This window comes from Delphinus delphis, chromosome 6 (genome assembly GCF_949987515.2).
Source record: "Delphinus delphis chromosome 6, mDelDel1.2, whole genome shotgun sequence".
NCBI lineage: Eukaryota > Metazoa > Chordata > Mammalia > Artiodactyla > Delphinidae > Delphinus > Delphinus delphis.
In genome coordinates this window covers 70171641-70184709 of record NC_082688.1, presented here as the reverse complement: position 1 = coordinate 70184709, position 13069 = coordinate 70171641, and the positions used below count along the sequence as shown (strand labels likewise).

General features: G+C 42.7%; 1 long non-coding RNA gene across 1 annotated transcript in view; it reads left to right on the top strand.

Moving 5' to 3' along the window:
- The window catches only part of LOC132427404 (uncharacterized), a 47297-nt gene extending 42491 nt beyond the window's left edge, over positions 1 to 4806 (top strand). The window contains exon 4 of the long non-coding RNA XR_009519900.1: positions 3929 to 4806. This is a non-coding gene — a long non-coding RNA (uncharacterized lncRNA). The remainder of the gene's footprint in view (positions 1 to 3928) is intronic.
- Positions 4807 to 13069: the final 8263 nt, after the last annotated feature.

The window sequence follows — 13069 nt, the reverse complement described above, 5'->3', positions numbered from 1 at the left end:
GCTTCTCTTGTTGCGGAGCACAGGCTCTAGTTACGTGCGCTTCAGTAGTTGTGGCATGCGGGCTCAGTAGTTGTGGCTCGCGGGCTCTAGAGCGCAGGCTCAGTAGTTGGTACACGGTATTAGTTGCTCTGCAGCACGTGGGATCTTCCTGGACCAGGACTCTAACCCATGTTCCCTGCATCGACAGGCAGATTCTTTTTTTTTTTTTTTTTTTTTTTTTTTTTGCGGTACGCGGGCCTCTCACTGTTGTGGCCTCTCCCGTTGCGGAGCACAGGCTCCGGACGCGCAGGCCCAGCGGCCATGGCTCACGGGCCCAGCCGCTCCGCGGCATGTGGGATCCTCCCGGACCGGGGCACGAACCTGCATCCCCTGCATCGGCAGGCGGACTCCCAACCACTGCGCCACCAGGGAAGCCCGACACGCAGATTCTTAACCACCGCGCCACGAGGGAAGCGCCACAGGGAAGCGCCACTCTGCCCTTTAATGGCGTTAACCAAAGCCATTTGGATGTGGAGGGATACGGAAAGTCTTAAAATGTTTGGCCACCTTGGCTTCAATGGGCTGAGTAGTGGTCCAAAGTGAGCCCAGAAAAACTGCACCCTTGTCATAAATTGCAGAACCACCTGTGGTGCATGCACTTTGTGTATCCTGAAGAAGATATCCCATGACTGTAACTAACGACCACAGAGGACACCTCAACCCTGATAGGCCACCTGCTTGCATTGAGTACAAGATCCTGCACAATGTCAGAAAGAATGGCTGAAAGGAAGGCCAGAAAGGAGTTTGGCAGGCCTCAGAACATCCCTGAAGGCATCATTGTTTTTGTGCTCAAAGACAAGCTCTCCCTCTCCACTACTTGTCCCAAGGACACACATACACACATTCTTGCCAGGATGGCACCAAGTCCATCTTACTTTGTCAGTGTTCTAGTAAGTCACCAGCAGGTGGCGCTCGAGTCAAGTAGTTGGGGAGTGAGGCAGGGAGTGGGAGTAGCTTGATTAGTGATAGACACTCCTGTGCCTTCCCACCCACTGGGTCATTCTTTCCCCTCTGTTAGTTTCCCTCCTTTCCACACATTCAATCCTGACCTTTTCCTCATTGTCTCCTCATTCTTCCGCAGGCCCTGTGTGGCCGCACTGTGAACATTCCCATCATTGAGGGCCATTTGACCCACATGCCTTGCACTGATGTCATTGAGTCAGGCAACATGCAGTCCCAGTGAGGAGTTAAATCCCTGTACAGGGTGACCAGCCAGCAGGGAGAATTTATTTATTTTTAGTTCAACGTTTGTTTCAAAACAGATAAATATCACAGCTATAGCAGATGTTTAAGTAGCCCCTACCGTAGTATTAGGCCTTAGCATGTCCATCTCAGTATCCAAGCACAGCAACATCCCTGTCCTCCACCCAGTTCTGCATCCACTGTACAATGGATACTTTTCTAATATCTAAAAAAGCCACTTTTAAGAGGGAACTTATCCTGTTTCTGAACTCCTTCAGAGCTGGACTGCCTGGAGGGCAGAAGGTGGGGTGACCCAGCTCACGGGTCCATTTTCAGGTCCCTAGCTTTGAATCCAGTTCCCCTCCAGTGGCTAGAGAGTGATGGGAGTGTTACTTGAACGTACATGGAGATTTCTTCCCCAAGCCTGGACACAGTGTATTCTCCTTCCCCTCCAGCTCTGCTGAGGCCTTTCACGGCTCTCCCTTCCCTTTAGCCACCTCCTGTCGGGAGGGGCAAGAGCAGAGGACTCATCTTGCTTTAGCAGCACCACCAGACCCTGGGTCCACAGTGCCCCACAGTCAGAGAGTTGTGGTGACTACACACATCCGTGCCCTTGTACCACCCACTCAGGGCTTCCTACCGCCCCTCTGGGATGGAGGTAGGAAAGAAAGGCAGGTAATCTGTGAACACTTTTCACAGGAGCAGGGAGGTGAGCCAACACCCACGGCAGCCTTGCTGAGAGCTCCAATCCCTGCCAACACCACTTCCCAAAACACAGAGCCAGGGGTTCTGTGTCCCCTACTGGCATGTCCTCCTACATTCCATCCAGCGCAGGTCACATGGGGAGAGGAGAGGAGTTGTGGTGTGATCAGCTGTATGTTTTCCTTAAGGTTGAGAAGGGAGTAAGGGCACCCAGCACTGCAGCTTTCATCAGGAAGGGTGTGGGATCTTTGGTGCAGATGGAATCTATGGCCCACCATAGATTCATGGTCATAGATTTTGTTTTTTCCTCACACTTGTGAACTCAGGGGCTCACTGCTCCAAACTCTTGAGCTCCACTTTGGGGATTTGTGAAGTTTATTTTCTCTTACTATTCCTAGATGCTCAGTGGGGAATCTTTGGCCCCGTGAGGCATGTATAACCTGATTCACTCCATGCCGTTACTACGTAATGCTCAGGGTAATGAGGAAGCAAAGGAGAAGACTGACGGGTCCAGATACTGTGCTGTGGTCTTTGTTACAATTTCTCACTTTTATAAGCATTGAATGATTGCTGAGTAGTTACTTGTTTTTCCAATAAGAGTATTATGGAAAAAGTAATGAATTTTTAAAGTGGGCTATCTTCACAAATACAAATGAAGGAAACCAGGATGGTGGTGTGTCAGCAACGCCATCATCAACTTCTCTCCCTAACCTTTGTCTCATTTTATAAGCCAAAGCCCGCTCTCAATAAAAGCTGAAGGGACCCCTTCCTTTCCCTAAATCCAAGCTCATAGCATATTCTATTTCCCCCTGGACACAACAGAGACAGATGGCACCATCCTCCTTTAGGAAAAAAACAAGCATATATGGGGGAATAATAATTATCCTTGCTGACGAGAAACAGACACCATCCTTACCAGAGGATGTGATATAGGAGCTACCTGATGTTCTCTAAATGTAATAAAACATCTTTGGGAGGGAAAGTTTCCTCTAAGGAGATTATTGAAGAGCAATATCGGGCTAATTGGCAGTGTCACCCCCCCTCCCCCCATAGACAAAGCCTAGGGCAGAGTTAAGGACATCCAGGGACCTGGCATCGTGGCCCAGGCCAGGGATATAGACTCCCTGGGAAGCATTCAAATGCAGATCAGTTAGAGGGGGTGAAGCATAGTACTCGCTTCCACATAGCGCTTTGCAGGTGGTTTCACAGTATTCTTTGAGTCTTATCCACTTTCTTGTAGCTCAGAAAGGTGTGGAGAGGCATGAGGGTCAAGAAGGGAGGGGACTTGCTCAAGGGCCACAGCTGGTAAGGAGCAGAGTCAGATGTGAGCACAAGACAGATTGGGACCATTATTTTCTTCTCCATTTCACAGACAGCAGGAGATAACTGAGGCTGGGTGGGTTGTATAAGTTAGGGTCCCTTCCCTCCAGTGGGTCCTGCTCACCCCTTTGCAGGTGGTTGGCGCTAAACCTGTATGAAGTCCTAGAATGGTCTTGACTCGGCACTGAATATTTAGAGGCTACCTGAACCCTGAGACTCCTCAAGGGAACCTGAGATCTTACTGTACTCATGCTGGTGATAGATTAGCTACTTACCCAGGCAGATAATGTAATAGGATGAGAGGAGAATTAGAAGTGAGACATAGGGTGATCAGGGCAGGGACTGTCTGTGAACCCAGGTTCTAGAAGGGGTGACTTGCTGTTCCTGTGACCCAAACAAAACTCAACTTTCAACAAATATGTGGAATCCCAGAGACTGTCCACCCATATTTTTAAGTGGAGTCCCCAGGATTATGGAGATATAAGCCCTCGGTATTTCACCTTCCACCCCGCTTGGAAAAAATGTTGAGCACACACCTCCAATGTATTTATTTTATTGATAATATACCTAGGTATTACAGTTATAAAATACTGTGCATATTATACAGTATACATTTGTAATAGAAAATTTTAAATGGATAATCTATGATAAAACATTTTAAAATTGTATCTTTTTATTATTAAAGGGACATCATGACGTCCTCAAAAAGTACACACACACTTCTAAGAAGATGTGACAATCTGCATTGATATGAGCTGCAAGGTAATTATTCCAGGAATACTGTGATAGCTCACAGAATTCAAGTAGAAGTTAAACAGTAAAGCCTGAGAAGAGGTAAGAACTGTATAAACTCCAGCAACCTTAGAACATTCTCATTCATGTGACTCTGCTCCTGAGTCTCAGGTTCTGGCTTTCTTTAGTCAGATTCTTAAGATTAGCTTTCTGATTGGCTCACACTGGCTTTATCATTCATAGCTTCCAGGTCGGGATATCAGGGCTGGAGGGCAGTTCTTAGGGAAGGGCTGTGAAGACAGATAACGTGTCCTCCTACATTCCATCCTTGGTTTCCCAGTATCTACATCTTTCCCATTCACAGGGAAGGTGCCCAATCCAGTTACCCCATCTGCTACTATAATGCCCTCAGGTAGAGACAACAAATATCACATCCATAAACTGCTTATAATAAACATCAGAGGGCCACTGTTTTCAGACTATACTTTGTCCATCATACTCTTGTTAGACATTTTTGCAAATTATGGACCCAGCTGAAAGTTTGAGTATGACCATACAAAAGAAGAAAAAGGAAGAGAGAAAACAACAAAGCAAACAAACAAAAAAAACCCCAAAACTTTTTTAAAAAGACATTTATAATAGACATCTGATGCACCATTCACAGCTCCCTTTAAGACCTGAGAACTTACTCCCTTTAGCTGCTGATAGAGCTTCATGCTGAGAGCATGCAGGTCTTCTCTGGAAACTGCTCTTGGCTAAAGCGACTCATTTAGCCCAAAGTTATTTCCCCCTCCTGGGTCAGGCTGCATCCAATTACCTGTCAATGTGGGGATATAAAGGCCTGGCCCCTTCTCTCTACCTCCACAGGGTCATCCCAGAGTCAGAGCTCCCTTGGGATTGGCTAAAGCCCTGCTGTGACTGCACTGCAGCTCAACTTCTGCTCAAATTCTCTTTGCCACAATGACTGATCCATGAATTCTCCAGTAAACTCCTTGCATGCTTACCTCTGTCTCAGAGTCTGCTTTCCCAGGTATCTGACCTACAATAGCATAATATATGAGATCTTCTATTTTAACCCCCCAGACATTAAAAATAATGAATGAACCCTGCTCATATGGCTCTGCTAAGAAATTAAGCTATTTTTTAAATTTTTTAGCCTTTCCACTCTTCCCAGATGGACCATTTGGATCAGCTACTTTTTGGAGTAAAAAATGAAGTATTTCTCTTTCTCTGATGAAAAGTTAGTTTATATCATTAGACAGTAAGGGCACAATAACATAATGATCAGATATATAGGGCAGAAGACCAGGTGGGGTTTCTCTTCTGATTGATTGTTCTGGTCTACTTAGACAACCGTTTCTGAATACACCCTTTTTTTTTTGCCTTTGGTCCCAGTCAAGTTTGTGGGGCTGCTCGTGTCTTCAGCTGACGGATAATATAGGCACCACTGGCACTACCTTAAGTGGCTACAATGGGACACATTTTAACTTATTAAAAACAGAATCTTTTGAAAAGTATAGAAAAGAAATACATGTATAAGGTGTATATGATTCAATTTATGGTCTTATAAAGTGTAGCACTCTTTCCACTGGTCTAATCCAAGATCACTTGTCTTTTCATTGGGTAGCATGGAAGCTCACTGGACTAGTCTTTCTATGATGAACAGTATTAAATTTTTGTAGCAGTTTTCCTCATTTTTTTTTGTATTGTGTACTTGAAACATTGCAGGTTGGCAGAAGACAGCCAGCATGTAGCAAGTGTATTTAAGGTTAAATATAACCAGTATGCAGGGAATCAGCGAAAAGGCAAAAACAGTTCATGAGTCTACCTTCAGTACAAGAAGAATCCAGTTCCTTAGACATGTGGAAGTTTTTAGGCAGCAAAGGTAAAGGTGTGTACCTCTTGGAAAGCATGTAGTGAAGTTTGGGTAGAACAAATGGCATGGATGGTCGGTGTACTTGGGCCCTCACACCTGCTTGAAGGCTGCAGGATGTGACACTCAGCCCTTACCTTTCTTTGGGGGAGGAGGGAAATTCCATCACAGGAATTTCTATCTTTGGACTCTGTTGGTCCTTGAGTTCCTCCATGGGTGGACTGTCTTTTGTTTCCTTAATTCATGCATAAGCCTCAGTTTCTTCTCTAGGATCTGACCAGTATCTGACTTGTTCTTCGGAGTTTCACTACCCACTTGATCCATAAACACTGCTCTAATTTCTAGTAGGTTTAGGCTGTCAACAGAGGCTGACATCACTATGGATTTGTGCTGTGGATCTTCCTGTACCTTCTCAGTTTTCTGTGGATGAAGCATCTGACACAAACATTTCATCCGGTTTTTAAAGTTATTCTTTCATGGAACCTGTAGCACAAACTGAGGAGACTTGCTCACAGGGATCTCTGCTAATTCCCTGTCCTGGGCAAGGTAACTAATCTGTAATGTGGAAGGACCCAAATTCCTGCATGCCCTCTTTAATACTGTCCTTCTAAGAGTCTCCTAGGGTATTCTCCATCCTGAGTAGATTATAGATTCTTGTCCTATTTGCGATCCTTCCCACTCTGAGGGACTAATTCTGCAAGCCTATGAGAAGAATTAGAGCAGGCCCCTCTCATGGTCATCTGGCCTTCCTTTGCCACAGGTGAGGGTGAAGGGAAAGAGCTATCCAGGCTGGCGACTGAATTTCTTTTCCCTAATCTGCTTGAGGGTTTCTTCCGAGGAGCTTTGCAACCTTGGCCATGGAGTTAGTCTTTGAAACATGGGTGACGGAAGAGGGAAAGATGGACTTGGGAAGTGTAAAATGATCCTTGAGTATTGTGGCATCCAGTGATAAAAAGGGATTTGGAGGCTGGCATGGAGCAGGACTGCGACCTTTTACTACTGTGTCAGGAGTAGAAGGGGCTGTTGCAGTCCTTATGCAAAGTTACAATGAACGTATTTTTCTAATGATAAAGTTAAAAGGTCCTTAATAAAAAATGAATTTGTGAAACTGGGAATTTACTGTTAATAGAGAAATTTAGTGCACCCTCAAATATGAGATTGTACTCAGATATACTGTTGTGGGTTTTACCCTGAGATTTTCAGGGCCTACCCACCTGCCAGTGTCAGTATGTGGATCAGATCATTAATCAGGAGCCCTGGGTCTGCCCAGCAGGTTGGAGGAAGGAACCTCCTTTTGGCTCCTTTTTCTCTCACCATACCTGCTCCTAGATCAAAGGAGCCATGCCCTGTCTGAAGTTGAAGACTTGTTCTCTTCATAACAAAGACTATGGCAAGAGGCTTATTCCAATATTAGGGTCAGTTCCTGCCAGGAAAGAACCTCTGATCAGCTCTGGAGGAAAATTCCCTAAAAGGAGCACATCTGCACAGGCCAGAAGACTGCCAGACTTGGTCTCTGGCCCTGTTACACTTGACCAGCAGGGGCTTCTTTTCCTGGGAGGGCTTTGTAGCCCACCCAGTTACTGGACCCTGCTTTCTGCTTCCTTTGAACTATGTGGGCCCTCATGTTTCAAAAGTATTCAACATAAAAAAGGAAGACTTCTCTTATATGTGTTCCTATAAAATCTGAAAATATCATTCAACTTTTACTTTCTATTTGTGTTCCTCTGGGAAAACTTAAACCAGAAATCACAACAGAACAGGAGGTAGCTGTGCAAGTAGGAGAGGGCAGTGCAAGGAAAGGGAGTGAAGGAGGAGGGCTCCCTGGAAATTTCAGCCCTGAAGGAAAAGGAAAGTACTGTGAAATGGAAGCCAAAGAATAGATCCAGGAAAGCAGGGAGAGGTGCCAGGCGCCAGAATCAGCAAAAGAATACAGTATATTTTTCCCATTCCAGCCTAGGAGATTCCCTTCAATTTCAGATATTGATTTAAGCCATTGTGCTGACTGAATATAAATCAAACATGTCTTTGATATGATCATACCTATCTTTCACTCTTCTAGGTTCTCACCAATTCAGTTGACTTTGTCAGTCAGCTATCAAGAGTGAGATGGTACAGTTTCAAACCAGTTTATAGAAAAAGACACGTAATATTCTCATTTAGGTTTATATGGAGAAAATGAAGAAAAGAGTTACCACTTATGGTTAACCCCGAGGAAGGAGCCATTCTAAAGAGCTTTTTATTTTTGGTTGCACTGCCTCGGCATGTGGGATCTTGGGATCCAACCTGCGCCCGCTACAGTAGTAGCTCAGAGTCTTAACCACTGGACCGCCAGGGAAGTCCCTCTAAGAGCTTTAAAATGTATTTACATCAGCTCTACAAATATTTTTCATTCCATTTTCCATTTGAGAAAACTGAGACTCAGGGAAGTTGAGTTGCCTCCGAGCAGAATAAGGGTTCCATGCAGAACCTCACATAGTACATTGTGAGTTATGAGTGATTCTTTAAGCAATATGTTGGATTTCTGTGCGGTTTTTTAAATCTAATTATTTTTACTTGCAGAATTATTCTTTTTCTTTTTCCCTGAGCTTCTCTTTTTGGTGGCTACATTTTTACTTTCTGATGATTTTAATCTATTTTTTGTTCTTTACCTTAGATTTTTGTGGAAGAGAAATTCTCCTATCCAGTTTCATTTTTCCATCTGATGAAGAAAATTCCTCAGAATTTTATATCCACTGCAATGTGGTTATTATTTTTTAAAAATAAATTTATTTATTTATTTAGGGCTGCATTGGGTCTTCGTTGCTGCGTGCGGGCTTTCTCTAGTTGCGGCGAGCGGGGGCTACTCTTCGTTGCGGTGTGCGGGCTTCTCCTTGCGGTGGCTTCTCTTATTGCAGAGCGCAGGTTCTAGGCACATGGGCTTCAGTAGTTGTGGCACACGGGCTCTAGAGTGCAGGCTCAGTAGTTGTGGCGCACGGACGGGCTTAGTTGGTCCACGGCATGCGGGATCTTCCCGGACCAGGGATCGAACCCGTGTCCCCTGCATTGGCAGGCAGATTCTTAAGTATGGTTATTTTTAAGTCCACAAAATTTCATGATTTTTATAAACCCAATGCTGACTTCTATAGAACAATTCAAAAGTTAATTAAGAAAGATCACCAAGCAAAAATATCAAAGTGTAGAAGAGGAAAAATTCTTACATATATAGCTTTACCAGAAAATGAACTGTATTATAAAGCAGCAACAGTATAAATACAGTGACAGTAAGGAGTTAGGTGAGCAGAGTAATAAAGAAAATAAATCCCAGGAGAGTTACCTGGTGGTCCAGTGGTTAGGACTCCAAGCTTTCACTCCTGTGGCCCGGGTTCAATCCCTGGTCAGGGAACTAAGATCCTGCAAGCCACATTGGTGCAGCAAAAAAAAAAAAAGAAATCCCAAAAATTGTTATATAATCTGTAGTAATTAAGTAAAGGCTATCTTAGACGTTAATATGGAAGAAAAAAAGTTTCAGTAAATGGTAACAGGATAAATGCCTGGCAACCTAGACAGAAATCAATTTAGATTCTCATTTCGTATTATAGATGAAAAAAAAATCCTAATATACTATAAAAAATAAATGTGAAAGATTTAAAACATAAAAGGGAATTGATAATCCATACGATCAATAGAGGAATGAAAATGGGAGAGGATTGGTTCTACATGTTCAACATTCTGGCATTAGCAGAAAATATAAATAAAATAAGCTATTATTTGTAAACATAAAATTGACAAATAGTTGCATCATAGGAATATAGCTACCATCTGCATAAATGGTTTATATGTACTTTTAAGACTTAAGGATACATAAAGACAATTCACAAGGGCAGTAGGAAACTAGTTAATGTCGTAAACTGAAACACAAATAAAAGAACTAAAAATAGCAAACAAAGCATATGAAAAGCATTCCAGCCTACTAGTATTTAGAAATGATTTAACAATGATGCTTGACATTTTAGGCTGTTATGTAAGCAGTTATTTAAAAATCAAAATACTGATTTTTATGTGCTTTGTGCTACTACATACATTTCTTGAAATCTGTCCCCAAAAAATGTTTGTAAAAATTTTTTTAAATTATATCCAGTAATATAAACACACACTTTTATTCTCCAGGCGCTACCCTAGTTCTCTTCTTCTTTTCACAGATAAACTTCTCAAAAGAAGTTTCTATTCATTCTGTCTCCAAAACCTTTTCTCTTATTTAACCTTAGTCAGTATATTCCAGTCCGGATTCTGTGGAATTAACTTTGCCAAACCAGCCCTCATTTTCCCTGAATATAAGATATCATGTTTTAAATGTATTTCTTCCTTGAAACGTCCTCTCATCACCACTGTCTCCTGGTTGTCCTGCTGTTGTGTTGCATACCATTCCAGTGTGCTTTTCAGGCTCCTTATTCTCTTCTCTTCATTAAAATATGAAGGTCCCTAAGGTTTAGTTTTTGGTTCTCCTATTCTCTATTTCTAAAAGACCTCACTCCTTCCTGGGCCTTCAGAGACAAGGATAACCCAGCTTCTAGGTTAACACTTCTAGCCATAGCACTCTGAAAGTTCTAGAACTGTACATCCAGCGTCAAGTCTTAGAATCTCTGCATCCTCCAGTTTCTGGTGACAGAAGCCACTTTTCTTTTGCCTATGGTGTTAGTATATAATGTAGTTGAAATGAATTAATTGATTGATTAATAGTTTTATGTTTCCTTCTGGCAAAAAGGGAAGTTTCAAGAGGGCCGGCACTTCATTTTCTTTCTTCACTTTTTTTTTTTTTTTTGCGGTACGCGGGCCTCTCACTGTTGTGGCCTCTCCCATTGCGGAGCACAGGCTCCGGACGCGCAGGCTCAGCGGCCATGGCTCACGGGCCCAGCGGCTCCGCAGCATGTGGGATCTTCCCGGACCGGGGCACGAACCCGTGTCCCCTGCATCGGCAGGCGGACTCTCAACCACTGCGCCACCAGGGAATTGAGGTTGCAAAATCAGTCTTGGTATTACTTTCTGAAAAATAAACAAATGCAAAAAGATTTGAAAGTAAAACTTTAAATAACTTAAAAATATAAAGATGAACACTTGTGTAATTAGCACAAATACAAGCAAAAATACTGAAATATAATAAATATAGTAAAATAGATATTTAAGTACATAAGTACATTAATAAGGTTATCTGTGATGGTCTGGTGCCCCCTATGAACTAGATGCTTTTACTTATAGTTGCTTAATACTACCAATAAATGTTTTGACAAATTTAATCCGTTTATTTTATGATGAAGGCAGAAAAAAACAAGTCTTTTTAAATTACTAAACATGTGGGAGTACAATGAGTTGTATCTGTCCATAATTGTTTCTTTAAGAGCATACCTCTAGTTCCTTAGTCGGAGGAGAGCTTAAACAAGCTTTATTTGGGAATGCTCCCGGGCGAGGTTGACTGGTCCGAGAGAAAGGGGCCAGAGAAGCCGCGCCCGGGGGAGGGTTTGGGCAGAATTTATAGGGAAAGAAGGGAAAGGGGTGTGGTGAATCCGGGAGGGCGCAGGGTATTCGTTATTTGGTGGTCTTTTCGGGTATCGTGGCAATATCCGGTGCCGGTCGCATCAGTCTTGGGGCCATTAGTCCCACCCCTCGAAAGGCGGGAAGGCTGGGCAGGGTGGAAAGTCTCCAGGTCAGTTCCTGGAACTGGGTGGTCTGGAAAGTTTCGGTCTGATGCAACCTGTGAGTCTGATTGCGTTCCCCTTGCCTCGGGCCAGTTGGCCTTACACTTAGCTCTTAATCGTTCTTGCAAGCTTGATAATAAAGAGCAGGATTTCATGATTTCTTGCTCTGACAACTACCCAGGTGTAGCAGCTCTGTTCTTTCTTTAACAGAGAAAAATTGTTTCCTTGGAAGTGCTTTTTCACAGCCATTATGGAGTCTTCACAGCTCAGGGGAGTCCTTCCATCCCCAACTACTGCAACAAGCCGGTCTCCAGGACTTGCCAATGCCGATGAAGTCCAGTGAAGAACTTCTCCAGGCCAGTCTCATTCCAACCACCGCTTATGCTGAACAGTTTGAAGATTTGCTGAAGCATCTGATGGAGGAGAGCAGTGATTTGAGCCTTCTGGACCTTGCTGCCATCTACCAGAAACAACAGAAGACCATTGGAACCAGCTAAATGTCCATCGGTAGGGGACTAATCAAATAATGTAGGACACACCCATTCAATGGGAAACAGTACAGCTATTTAAAAAGATAAAGCAGTTATCTATATATGAATGAGAAGATCTCCAAGTTAAAAAAGATAGATGCAGAACAGTGAGTATAGTATGCTATCTTTTATATTAAAAAAGGGGGAGAGTGTAATAAAATAATGTACCTATATTGTGATCAGTTGACATATGCATAAAGAAACTGGAAGGATTTAAAAGACAGTAATAACTTCAAACTGTGGAAAAGGTTGGAAGCAGTTGTGTCAAAGTATACATTTATTCATATGCCCAAATTCCAATTTACTAGTAATTTAAAAAATGTAAGTTAGCAAAATATCCATAAAGGGAAAAGATCAGTAGCAGGGAAATACACACTCAAACATTGCTGGTGACAGTATTTTGGAAAAAAAAAATTGTCTTCAATCAGCATTCTGCCCTTAGGATTTATCCAAAGACAGGTAAAGTTTTGTGCTCAGATTTTATAAAACAGTGGAGAACAAGAAAGTATATATTCAGGAACAAATGATGGGCAAGGGAACTATAGTATGTGTAGTTATGAGACAATTGTGTATCCATTTAAAAATTTGTGAGTAGAAAACAAAAGCACGAAAAATTTACTGATGATGGAATTCCATTGAGTGGCAAAAATTCAGGCTAAATTACTTACATAGCATAGTCACAATTTGGTATTTTAAAAGAGGCAAATGACATGTTTTAAATGATTAAAATTTGAAACTATGAACCAAAGTTATAACTGAAGTATCTATTAAATTGTGTGGGATGTTTTTTTTTTTTTTTGGGCTGCGTGGCTCGTGGGATCTTGGTTTCCGGATCAGGGATTGAACCCGGGCCACAGCAGTGAAAGCGCCGAGTCCTAACCACTAGACCACCAGGGCATTCCCCTGTGGGATAAGAATTTTAAAGTTTTTTTAATAGAGAAAAAACTTTAAGCATTTTCCCCCATGCTGCCTTTCAATTTCTACAAAAGCCGCATTTCATTGTCACTCAGAAGTAACAAAAG